This window comes from Mesocricetus auratus, unplaced genomic scaffold, assembly GCF_017639785.1.
Source record: "Mesocricetus auratus isolate SY011 unplaced genomic scaffold, BCM_Maur_2.0 Super-Scaffold_4256, whole genome shotgun sequence".
In the NCBI taxonomy this organism is placed as follows: Eukaryota; Metazoa; Chordata; class Mammalia; order Rodentia; family Cricetidae; genus Mesocricetus; species Mesocricetus auratus.
This window is the reverse complement of record NW_024429182.1, coordinates 86,179,099-86,190,911: the sequence shown is the minus strand read 5'-3', so window position 1 is coordinate 86,190,911 and position 11,813 is coordinate 86,179,099. Positions and strand designations below refer to the sequence as shown.

Genomic DNA, 11,813 nt, shown 5'->3' with positions numbered 1-11,813 from the left:
GAAAAATGAAAGACCCAAGATAGCCAAAACAACCATTAACAATACAGAAACTTCTGGAGGCATCACCATCCCTGACTTCAAGCTCTATTATAGAGCTACAGTACTGAAATCAGCTTGGTATTGGCACAAAAGTAGACAGGTAGACCAATGGAATCGAACTGAGAACCCTGATATTAACCTACACATCTACAAACACTTGATTTTTGACAAAGAAACTAAAATTATACAATGGAAAAAAAGAAAGCATCTTTAACAAATGGTGCTGGCATAACTGGATGCTGGCATGTAGAAGACTGCAGATAGATCCGTATCTATCACCATGCACAAAACTTAAGTCCAAATGGATCAAAGACCTCAACATAAATCCATCCACACTGAAACACTTAGAAGAGAAAGTGGGAGGTACCCTTGAAAGAATTGGTACTTGAGACTACTTCCTGACAAAAAGGCAGTCCACAGAATGGGAAAAGATACTCACTAACCCCACATCTGACAGAGGCTGATCTCCAAAATTTACAAAGAATTCAAGAAGCAAGTCTCCAAAACACCAAAGGATCCAATTAAATAGTGGGCTACAGAACTAAATAGAAAATTCTCAATAGAGGAGTCTAAAATGCCTGAGAGACACTTAAGAAAGTACTCAACATCCTTAGCCACCAGAGAAATGCAAATGAAAACAACTCTTAGATACCATCTTATTCCTGTCAGAATGTCTAAAATCAAAAACACCAATGACAGTTCATGCTGGAGGGGATGTGGAGAAAGGGGAACACTCCTCTACTACTGGTGGGAGTGCCAACTCGTACAGCCACTTTGGAAATCAGCATGGAGATTCCTCAGGAAAATGGGAAATAACCATAAGATCCAGCAATTCCACTCTTAGGCATATACCCAAAAGATGCACATTCATATAACAAGGATGTCTGTTCCACTATGTTCATAGCAGCATTATTTTTAATAGCCAGAACCTGGAAGCAACCTGGATGCCCCTCATCTGAAGAGTGGATTGAAAAAAATGTGGTACATTTACACAATGGAGTACTACTCAGTGGGAAAAAAAACCAATGGCATCTTGAAATTTGCAGGCAAATAGATGGCTCTAGAAGAAACCATACTGAGTGAGGTAACCCAGTCACAAAAAAGACACACATGGTATGAACTCACTTATATATGGATTTCAGACATGGATCAGGGGAGTGCCAGCCTGATCCCACAATCCCACTGCCAGAGTCTGGGATATAGGGAGGACCCTAAGAGAGATATGCATGGTACCCTAGAGAAGGGGAATGGGGCAAGATCTCCTGAGTGGATTGGGAGCATGGGGGGGAGGGGAGAGGGAACTAGGAGAAAGAGAGGGGAAAAGGAGGAGGGGAGAACAGGAAGGTTGAGTCGGGGGAAGAATAGAGGAGAGCGGGATGAGGTATATCATAACAGAGGGTGTCATTATAGGTTTGAGGAGAGCTACCTTAACTGCCCTTCCCAGATAATGAGATTGAAAACTACCTTATATGCCATCCTAGAGCCTTCTCCAGTGGCTGATAGAAGCAGAGGCAGACACCCACAGCTAAACACTGAACTGAACTCCTAGAACCCAATTGCAGACAGGGAGGAGTGATGAGCAAGGAGGTCAAGACCAGGTTGATGAAACCCACAGAAACAGCTGACCTGAACAAGGGGGAGCTTATGGACTCCAGACTGTTGCCTGAGAGGCCAGCACGGGACTGATCCAGACCCTCTAAATTTGGGTGTCAGTGAGGAGGCCTCCGCAATCTATGGGGCCTCAGGTAGTAGATCAGTATTTATCCCTGGCATATGAATGGACTTTGGGAGTCCATTCCACATGAAGAGATGCTCTCTCAGTCTGGACACAAGAGGAAGGGTCTAGTCCCTGCCCCAGATGATATGACAGACATTGGAGATCCTCCGTGGAGGGCCTCACCCTCTCTGGGGAGTGGAGTGGGGATTGGGTAGGGGGTTGGGGTGGTGGTGGTGGGTGGGGTAGGAGGGGAGAGAGTGGAAGCTGGGATTGACATGTGAAGCAAGCTTCTTTCTAATTCAAGTTTTAAAAAAGGAAAAAAATAATTCCCTACATTGGCTAAAATTTACAAAGTGCCCTCAGACCTTTCCTCATGCTGCTCAGGTGGCATGCATATGCGCAAGTGCTTGTGCAAGCACTGGAGTGCACACACACTAGGTGTAATTTTCTGTCCCACTAGCCAGCTCCCAAATAACCACACAGAGACTTATTATTAATTATAAATGCTCAGCTGATAGCTTAGGCTTGTTACTAACTAGCTCTTACAACTTAACCCATATTTCCTATCTACCTTCTACCATGTGACTTGGTACCTTTCTTTAAAATAGCATGTTCACCTTCCTTCTCCCTGAGTCTCCTCTCAACTCTTCTCTCTCCCTGTCCACCAGTGCCGTCTAACCTCTTCCTGCCTTCAGCTCTTTATTAAACCAATGAGAGCAACACATCTCACATTTGAGCATGCGTGCACACATGCACACACACATACACACACACACTTAATAAGAATTTAATTTTTTAAAAAGTTTAAAATGTTTCCCTACATTATTTTCTGCGGTGATTATATTATTTATGATTTATTAAAGCTTATTTGAGGATTCAGAAAGCAAAGTCAGCCACAAGCTGTAGAAGCTGAGAGGTGGTGGTACACACCTTTAATCTCAGGACTCAGGAGAAAGCCAGATGGATTTCTGAGTCCAAGATCAGAGAGTAAATCGGAGCTCACGCCTTTAGTCCCAGGATTTGAGAGGTATAAAAGGTAGAGGCATTCAGTCTGAGAATGAGTCTCTAGCCACGTTGAGGACAGCATAGCAGTCTGAGTGAGTCTGAGGAGCAGTGATGTTGGGAGCAGTCTGATGATCACCCCTTTGGTTTGAGTTGAGGTAGAGTAAGAGCTAGTTACTGGCTTCTTTGCTTTTCCGATCTTCAGCTTGAAAGTTGTACCCTAATACCATTCTCTGGGTCTTTTATTTTTTGTGTTATAACTTTCCTTGTCCACATCCTTTTGCAATCCACTCTTCTCATTCAACACTACACTCACCGTGGTTACCCATCTTTAAAAGGGTAAATGGAAAGATAACTCAGCAGTTAAGAGTACTGGCTGCTCTTCTAGAGGACCCAGGCTCAATTCCCTGCACCCACATGGTGACTCATAACTGTCTATGACTACAGTCCCATAGATTCAAAGCCCCCTTCTGGTCTGATGCAGACATACATGCAGGCAAACCCCCTATACACATAAAGTAAAATAAATTTTTGAAAATAAAAAGCGTAAGTGCTCTTGTGATGGAGACTGTTGCTGTATGGTTGATCCACATTATTACAGAGAAGACAGGATGGCTTGCATGAATGGGACCTCAAGGATGAAGCCTGGAGTCCTCCTTCACCAGGCACCTTCCTTGAACACTGGGGAGAAACCTTCTGAGTGTTTACATCCCGACCTATCCCTGGAATGCTGGCTCTGGCTACTGACAGCAACACCCTCAGCCTTGGGCAGAGCTGGTGTTATGTAATGTTACATCATGGTTAGAAGGTACTGGAGGCTGCTTTGTCATCACATTGCTTCACAACAGAAAGGGGCTGCTGCTGGAATAGAAGGATAGAGGAGCAGAGGAGCGCTGTGAGGCCAAACTCCCCACTTCCCTTTTCTATTGCTCTCAGTTCCTTGACCCTGGGGTCAACTGGGTCTTCCATCAACCCCTCTAAGCACAGAGGGCTTTCCTCTTCTGCGTCTTTTCTTTTTCATGCTCACTCAGAATATCCTTGGAGGAAGAAAAAGAAAAACACACACCACCAGAAAAACAAACACTTCTGAGTCCTTTAGGTCTCAAACAAAGCTTTATACATTTGTTGGCAGGAAATCCAGGGTGGAATTTGCCATTAACCTGTAGTAAGGTAACTCTTCAAACAGCCCATACCGAACAATCAAACACTTTTAAATGTCATTCTCCAACAAAAACCTGCATTGTCCCTGGGGATGCCCCGGTGGCATTAACCTTTTCAAAGTGGGAAGAGTAAATCATTTCACTTTTCAGGTTGAGAGCTAAACGGAACTTTCCAGAGTCTGTCACAAGCCAAGTCTTCCTGCAGGCACATTTCAGCTCCAATGGCCCCTTAATGGATTAGTTTTTCTGCTCTGGTGGTGGTGGTGGTGGCGGTGTGTGTGTGTGTCTTTGTGAGTTCACATGGTTGCATTCTTTTTTAAAAACCGAAATTCTTCCTCCTGATGCCAAAGTCAGGTAGGAAGTTCAGTCTTCAACATCCATGCCTCTCGGCCCCTGGAATGGAATAGTTAAGACTGACTGAGGACCTACTATGCACCAGAGGCTGTTGGCTCCTACACAGCCTACTACAGACGTGTGGCTTACTCTACACTCCAGAAGATGGAACTAGGGTATCACAAAGAATGACCTTGTCAAGGTCACTGGTGTACAAGAGAGGGAAGCAGAATTTAAACCCAGAGAATTCAACTTGGAAGCAGATGTTCCAATACTGTATTATTGTTATTTTCCTTGACAAAACAGCTCAAGGAAGAGGGCTTTCTTTGGGCTCACAGTTTGAGGGTATAGTTCATCATGGCCAGGAAAGCAATGTGACAGAAGTATAAGGCCACGCTGTCCCTGGCCAGGAAGCAGGGAGAGATGGAGGCTGGTGCTCAACTCACTTTCCCTTCTTTAGTTTAGCTTAGGACCCTGATCCATGGAATGCAGCCATCTACATTCAGGATGGATTTTCTCTCTTCAGTCAAACCTCTCAGGAAACACCCTCACAGACATGCCCTGCAGTTTATGTCCTGAAAGATTATAAATCCATCAAGTCAACAGTCAAGGTTAATCAATATAATTGCCCTATTGATTTAATAAACCTGAAAAAAAGATTTCTCCTTTTCTGTCTACCAGGAAAAAGAACTACTCAGAAATGTGTGTCCACCTGGGTCAATATTACACAAAGGTTTCTATGTTTAAGTTTCTTGACACGTTTGGTACCAGGTATCATCTTGACTAATTATATACGAGGATTCTCTAAGGACTCCGCTGTCAGTAACAGACAATAACTGGTTGGCTTACTCCTGGAGCCCAGGTGCAGAAGACACAGCTCCACTCTCCAGCTTTGAAAACGGGTCTGAGCACTGGAGAGTCCTTGACAGGGCTTTAGGTTTGATAGGTCTCCATCTTTACGCCCCATCTCTCTGTCCCCCTCATTGCAATATAGCCCAAGCTGGGGTCAAACTTGTGATTCTCCTGCCTCAGCCTTCTAAATGTTGGGATCACAAGCAGGTGCTACTATGCCTGGCTTCTGAATTAAAGACTGCCAATTTGCTTGAGTGAGGAAAGTATCCATTAACCCATTTGATGAGAGAACCAGAAAATAAATAATGCCATGTTATCAGAGGTCACTAGAGAGTAGCTAGAGGAGACCCCATGACCTCGAGGATTTCCCTGCTGCATCTGTCAATCACCCTCTCTGACCCCCATGCCACTGGAAAACACACTCATTGTGACAGATGTCGTTGGGTAAGCCTATGACAGACAGCACGAAAGGCTACCTTCCTAGCCATGGGAATTTGGCATTTCCCTAACTTAGTCTGTTCTCCCAAATCCCCAAGCATCTAGGTACAGAGGCCTCCCAGGGAGTTACTTTGTACAGGAGCCAAAGTTATGTAAGGTGATGAGACACAAGAGAGGCTCTGTGAAGCCTGGTGGGTGTGGCCTAACTGCAGCAGGAGGCAGGCCCCGCCCAGCCTGAATGGAAGGCAGGCGAATCTCCACCTGTTTCACCGAACTGCCTCAGATGCGGTCTCCTCAGCCCTTCACCTGAGACAGTGATGGCCTGGCTCTGATGAGAGGACAATGAACTATAGGAGGAGGTCCTCTGGCAGAGGGTGGAGCCCTTCGAGAGGCTACAGCAGGAAACAGAGGTAGGTATCCTCTGTTGTTTCCATTTCCAGGGCATAAACGGGAAAGGAGGGGTGGAGGAGGAAAGAATATTTTAAATCCAGAGCTAGCTAGGGAATGTTGTTAGAAATGTAAGCAGGTCTTCATGGGACTGGGCTGACTGGTCAGTGAGCTCCAGAGATCTAACTGCCTGCTTCCCTCCCGCCCTCCCCTCCCCCCTCCCCCTCCCTCTAAGGATTTACAGGCCAGCACACCTTCCCGCCTGGCTTTTTAAGTGGGTGCCTGGAATCTAACATCAGGTCTTCATGCTCGTGGGGACCTCAAGGCCCCTGCTTGTGTAGCAAGCTCTTCACCGACCAACCGTCTCTGAATTCCAGCTCTTCAGTCTTCTCTCTCAGCAGCTCTTCCTTGTCTTTTGTGAAGTTGGAATTTTGAAGAATATAACCCTTCTTCTCTTTGTGTTAACAGAATGAACTGATGTTTTGTCACAAGGACATTCCTCTCTGGGACACTGCAGACATGGAAGGTCCCCGGGGTCTGGGTGCTGCGATGTCTCCCCTTGCCGAGGTTAATTTTCATCGCCATTTGGCTTGTTATTTGATTTTTCCACTTTGTACTCTGTTTTTCCCCCTCTTTGAAACTAATTACCAGTCTGAGGGAAACACTTAAAGATGGTACAGAGTATCCCACTCTTTGTCCAAATATCTCCCTAGGTTTAGCTTCATTGGTAGTTCTCACCTAACTCTGCCATTATGGTTAAAGTTTGCAAAATGGACATTTTCCCAAGTATAGCTCTTTCTCTCTCCACTTTGGCCAGCTCATGAAACTTGGCATTTTATTCCCCCATTCATTTAATTATTCATTCATCCATTCATTGTTGGTGAATACCCTGAAATTCTTTGCAGTGATTTATAATTCATTACTGTCCATAACTGATATGGCCAAATGGAGACCCTCTAATCTGTCTCCTGCCTCCTTGTGATATGACCCCCCCCTTTGCTTACTTTCCAACACACCAGGATATCTTAGGGTCACTTTGTCTTTTTTCTCTTCAGCCCTGGAATAAGTCCTTTCTCTACAAAGCACTGCTCTTCTCGGTTGGGACAGAGTTAGAGACCACGTTGGGAATCTGGATGCACTCACTTATAGTGGGATGTCTTTGCTTCTTGATTATTGCCATAGTAGGAGACACACACCCTGTATAAACATGCATACACAAACATTCACATGCGTGCACAGAGCATTCATGTGCACACACATACATAGACTTTAGAAAGTCACACCGATAGACTGATATTTCCACTCCCACACTGGATTCTTCCTTACCTTCTCCCAGTTGGCGTCGTATTCACAGCCACCCCCACCCCTTCCACAGTGAAGCTTTGAGTGTCAGCAGCAAACACATACTCACTCCTCACTGTTACGAAGCATACTCACTCATGTAGGAATGGTTTCCCTTGTCCCTTTACAGTAAGAACTCATGGAAATGAACACTTGTTTTCTATTCTTAAAATTCATGAAAATTTTAGTGGCTAATTATAAGCACTGAAAAACCTCCTGATAACGCAGAATCCCCCAATAGAATCTGTTAGCAGGACTGGATGGATGACTTGGAGGTTAAGAACACTTACTGTTCTTCTGAGGATGAGTTCCTTTCCCAACTCCCATGTGGGGTGGCTTACAACCACCTACAACTCCAGTTTAGAAGATTCAATAGCTCTTCTGGCCTTTGAGGGCAAATGCACTCACACGCGTGTAATGCACACATACACACTAAATCTTAAAAAAAAAAGCACAACCAATTACCAGCCATAAATGCAAGTTAGTCCATGTTATGCTGTTGGATTTGGGGTGTTTTCTTTCTGGGGTGGGAAGGCAACTGTAGTTTCCTGGGAGCAACTTCTAATTGAAGACATGTTTGAAAATATACTGTGTGGTACTAGAATCTACTTCAACAGACACTTATGCTCAGTAAGTCTTACACTGGGTCTTGTTGGAGCACGCCAGCAGACAACATACCCACCAGCCATACTTCATTATGACTGGCTGCACTGAACTCCTCACAGTTAAGGGAAACGAGTCCTCATGTCAATCCTGCCCAGAGAGGTTAAAATCTACCTGCCTTCCTCTCACTTCGGAAAAAGCAGAAGAGGCAACCACAAACTGTCTCAAATGAGGACCAGGCTCTTCTGGAAATAAGCCTATGTCATCCCTCCCCAGTGATTCCATGAGTCCTCATTTATATTTTCCTTACTTTATTGATTTCAAGCCCCTTTATTCACAGACTTCTTGCCTTGGTGTCAGGAGTGCTTTGCAGTGGAGACAGGCCAGGGTCTCAGGAAAGGAAAGACCCTGGTGCACAGATGTCAGTGAGGTGGCATGTGCAGGAGATATGCAATTCCTTACCCCAAGCCTCCTTTCGAGAATGACTGAACTATTCCTCAGCTCCAGGGGAGTTTGCCGGTCCCTCCAGACAAATAGAATTCATGGGAGACTATCACAGTTAAGTATAAGATTTATATATGTATATGTGTGTATATATACATATATAAGTATATATATATATATTCTGTCATGATATTAATGGTCACATGGAGTATGAATTAATCCTAGAAATAAGCTTCATCTAGCTTCCTGTACATAATTTTGATCTTGAGTCTGAAGCAGGTAACTAGGAATTAAGTTTGAATATTCCAGATAAATTTAAAAGATTGTGGTTCTTTACCCTGTCCAAGATCTTCTTCGTATGAGATTTAAAATATTTAAGTTTTCTTCAGTGAGCTGTGATCATTCTTCATAGGGACTTTTGAAGTCTCCAAAAAGATGATGGGGTCCCACAATGATGATTCCACCTGGATTGTGGTAGTGCCACTAAGCTGACACATACCACCCAAAGATCAGCTTTGACCGACAAACTGCTCAGGGCAACTTCAAAGTGGTTAGCTTAGATGGCCCAGCCTCACAGACTACCTAGGATTTCAGATAAGGCTTGCACTTTTCCATTACACAGATACTGGACAACAAATGGTACAGTTAACTCTTCCAGGACTTGGTCATCACCTAGTTTTCTCAGGATCCCCTAAAGATGCCATTACCCCTAGATAACAGGAAGTAATTTTAAGAATGAGATGCCCACATTTCCAAGAAGTGGGGTGGGTGATTTTTGGTTGTTCAGTGTGTTATTGATATATGCCATCATTTAGGGAAGCTGGTTACAAATTGCTACAGGTCATGTTAAGGGAAAAAACTAAGCAAGGGAGGTTAGATTCAAGGATCATGCCTTAGTTAAGGTTTTTGTTGCTGTGAAGAGGCAACGTGACCACGGCAACTCTTGCAAAGGAAACATTTAGTTGGGATGGCTTGCTTACAGTTTCAAAGGTTCAGTCCATTATCATCATGGTGGGGAGCATGGTGGTATCCAGGCAGATATGGTCCTAGAAGAATAGTTGAGAGTTCTACATCTTGAAGGTAACAGGAAGTTGACTGACTGTGACACTGAGCAATGCTTAACCAAAAGATCTCAAAGTCCACTCCCAAAGTGACACATATCCTCCAAAAAGGCCACTTTCTGGTACTCTTTTTTCCCCTCAAATTGTACATTTTGTATTTTTCCTTGCTTAACTTTCTGCTTTTCATTATAAATCTGTATATGTGACGGATAATAACCACACAACAAAGTCAATACTAGCCTTTTCTGAGAGTTCCTCTGCCAATGGAATTAATCCAAATCTCCTCACTTTAGCCTCAGGCAGACTTTTCAGACAAGGGCAAAAAGCATCTACATTCTTCACCAAAATATCACAAAAATGATCTCTCAGCCACATATTAATATTCTTATCCTCTTAAACCTCTTTAGCCAGGACTCCACAGTTCATCAAATCACACTCAGCACCACTGTCTTTCATGCTCCTACTAGTATGACCTATTAAGTAGCACTTAAAGCATTCAACTGCTCTTCTAATTTATACCCCAGGGTCCACATTCCTTTAAACAAAAGCATGGTCAGGCCTATCACAGCAATACTCCAGGCCCTGGCACCAACTTCTGTCTTAGTTAGGGTTTCTGTTGCTGTGAGGGGACAACATAACCATGGCAAATCTTATAATGAAGAAAAAATTAATTGGGAAGGCTTACAGTTTCAGAGATTTAGTTCATTATCATCATGAACATGGTGATATGCAGGCAGACATGATGATAGAGAAGGAACTGAGATTTCTACATCTTGACCTTTAGGCAACAGGAAGTGGTCTAGTGAAGCTTGAGCAAAGGAAACCTCAAAACCCACCCCCACAATGACATACTTCCTCCAACAAGGCCATACCTCCTAATAATACCACTCCCTATGAGTTTACAGGAGACAATTACATTCAACTACCATACCTAGGAAGTCACTGAGACCTTCTGAAGAACTGCACAGTGCACAATCCTCTTTCTATTTTGTCAGCCTTCTTCTCTTTCCTACACAGATATCCTGACTAAGAGACCCTGTTGAGGAACTACCCATGTACTGCTGTTTTACTTTGCCCCCCTGGAGATGGAGCCAGGGGTGCAACCAGCCAGAGAAGGCATAGGCTGAATTTAGGGAAGCTTCAGGTAAGACAGCAAGTAGACATTGTGTTATTTGTTTCAGGGATCAACCTACATGAAGCTCAGGGACTTCAAACGTTTGCCCATATTCTGCAAACTGCCCAGGTCCTGTCTGAACTTGAAATAATCTTTGTTAAATGTATTGAAAATGATGGATGACTCTTTTACTTCTATTAGATCATGGACTATATGTTTTGTTTGTTTAGAACAAGAGAACAGGAAAAGTTACATGAAGTAGAAAGAATAGCAGCTGAAGTGGGGAAATCAAATATCCCACCTGAGGAAATGCCCTCCTCGAGAAGACTGGGACTTCCATGGCAACTGTATACTTCCATCTTTATCTGTATGGCAAGACAGCCCTTGATGCTATGCATCTAGTCTCCTTGGGAACCCCTCATTAGCCCACATCACTTCTCTTTTCAGAAACCCAGGTATCTTTCAGGTAGCACTATGGAAGTACCAATACAGTTGTCTTGACTTCCATATTTTAGGGGTGACTCCCTTGTTTTTGCACATTAATACATTTTATGTTCCAACTGCTAATTTATTTTAGAGTAAAATTGTTGAATCTTCAGAGGGAAAGGAGAAAAGTGAAAATTTCTCTATATTAACATCTACCCAGCTCTTACTATCTGCCAGGTTGTTATAGTTTAAACCTGAAATGACCTCCATGACCTCATGTTTCAAATGCTTGTTCAATAGCTGGTAGTACTCTTTTGGAAGGCTTTGGGAGGTGAGGTCTAACTGGTAGAAGTAGATCACTGGGGATAGGTCTTTCAAAGTAATAACTAGCCTATGGTTCCTGCTTCATTGTCTTCTTCCTGGTCTGTTGTGATGTGAATAGCCTCTGTTACCAGATCCCTCACTGTGATATAACCTGTTATGCTGTGTCTTTCCCCACCACCATGAGCCTAATAAATCTTTTCCTCTTAAGTGGTTATTGTCAGGTATTTTGATCTCCGGTGCAAAAGTAATTAATATGAAAAATTAGTACCAGGGGTGGGGTTGCTATGCCACTAAATCTGACAATGTGGTTCTTAAGCCTTTGGAACTTGTTTGTGAGAGGAATTTGGAAGGGTTTAGGGATGCTGGTCAAAGATATCCTGTGTGCTATAGACAATGCTTCATAGGCACTATTTATAGGATATGGAAAATTAGAATACTGATAGAAACATACCCAGTGAAGGCCAAGTTCATGAGGATTTAGATGGGAACAAGGACTCTATTGGAAATTAGGATAGGGGCCATTTGTTTTACATTCTGGAAAGATGACTCTGTTTTGTTTGTATCCTGAGAAT

General features: G+C 43.5%; 1 long non-coding RNA gene across 1 annotated transcript; it reads left to right on the top strand.

The window, feature by feature from the left end:
• Positions 1-5,758: 5,758 nt before the first annotated feature.
• LOC121143758 lies at positions 5,759-11,448 on the top strand. The gene is made up of 5 exons (XR_005881084.1): positions 5,759-5,951; positions 6,397-6,495; positions 8,213-8,430; positions 10,395-10,521; positions 10,722-11,448. It is a non-coding gene; the product is annotated as an uncharacterized LOC121143758 (long non-coding RNA).
• The last annotated feature ends 365 nt before the right edge of the window (positions 11,449-11,813 follow it).